Source organism: Atta colombica, unplaced genomic scaffold (genome assembly GCF_001594045.1).
Source record: "Atta colombica isolate Treedump-2 unplaced genomic scaffold, Acol1.0 scaffold83, whole genome shotgun sequence".
NCBI classification, from domain to species: Eukaryota; Metazoa; Arthropoda; class Insecta; order Hymenoptera; family Formicidae; genus Atta; species Atta colombica.
The window spans coordinates 1357881-1359563 of record NW_017259576.1 but is presented as its reverse complement, the minus strand read 5'-3'; positions in this window follow the sequence as shown (position 1 = coordinate 1359563).

Below are 1683 nucleotides of genomic sequence, written 5' to 3'. Positions count from 1 at the left end.
TATATATATCATAAATTTTCTAATATATATTTATATATTAAAATCTGAGAAACAAAGAATTTTCTAAAATTTTTAGAATTTAAAATAATCTAGGATCTTTTTGTGTATTTTCTGATTTCAATGATTTTACAAATTGTTTAATTTGTAAAATCATTGTTTATCTCTTAATTTTACATAACATGTATAATAAAATTTGTTGCAATTTATTAAGAAAATTAATTTGATGTTACAATATTTAATTGAAAAAAATTTACTTTTCTGAATAATTACTAAAAATTTAAGACAAACGATTATAATTCGTTTAAAATTAGAACTTTAAAATACGAACAATAGAATGAGAGAGTCAAATCTTAATATAAAAAATTTAAAGTTCATATTAAGAAACCGAATTTTTTTTGTGAATTTTTGTCACAAAAGAAACATAAAATATCGGACTTTTGGAAATAAATAATTTACGGCGACGAGTTCCAAACTTGTTCCTTGATAATCTAAATGATGAAATAGAACCGGTTAAAGCTCTAAAGGGGGAAGAGACACAATCCCGTCCAAAACACTTTCCCACCATCCTTCGTGCATCTACATCCCCTTACTTCATATGAGGACGAAAAAAGAGAAGTAGCTAGAAAGGTCATGTAAGAATGAGGGACAACCACATATAAAGTTAACCGCGCGTTGTAAATTGGGCTATCGCATTTGCACGAAAGTGTAAGACTGATTTGTTGATGTAACAAACGAAAGACATAAAGACGTTGGCCCGTCTCAAGCCAACTGGCACTCACAGTACAGTATGACCGTAAATTATTGCCCGAGAAGATACTACCTAAGAAAAAGATAAATAATTATCTTGCAGGATATTTATCTTCAATAAACTGAATTTATTGAAGAGAAAGAAGGCGACGCACATACATATAAATTATAAATCTAAAAAGATGGATCTCTTTTTTTTTTTCGGGGAATAATACTTTACTCATACTGTACTTCAAAATGTACTATTATAATTAACAGTTATTTGTTAATAACAAACGCTACAAACGACATCGCAAGTCGAAATTGTAGCATTACAGAGTGGTGGAAAGCAATACTCGCGGCCTCGTTTAATCGTTATTAGTTAATTACGAATGTACGGATAAATTGCGAGCGGGTATACATTTTACATATGAAAGGTTAATCCTATACAGTATAACACTTCTTTTTTTTATATGAAAATGTGAATGTGTCCGCATATATATTATATTGTCAAATATATGATATAATTTATATTATATTGCAAATACCGTTTATATAATATATACACATATAATGATGTATTTTATAACAAATTCGAAGTTACTATGCGAAATAAAGGAGTCAAATATGGGAGCTGTAAAAAAAAAATCACAAAAACTCGTTTTATGATCATTTTATTTATATTCGATTTTATAATTAAATGTACGTACTTGTAACACCTCCAGAAGTTTTGAAACCTATTGAAGCATCCGTTTATACTGTCGAGGGTTAAACGTGGATGGAACTATTTATATATACATGTGCTTTCTAAAATTATGTCGTGATAAACACAATAATGTCGAATGTGACAACGGTGATGATGTCATCGTTAATCACGTTTTTACAGTATGTGAGAATTTTATTAAAGACATAAAAGTTTATTTCATTTTTTTTGTATAGATTAAGACAGAGAAAACA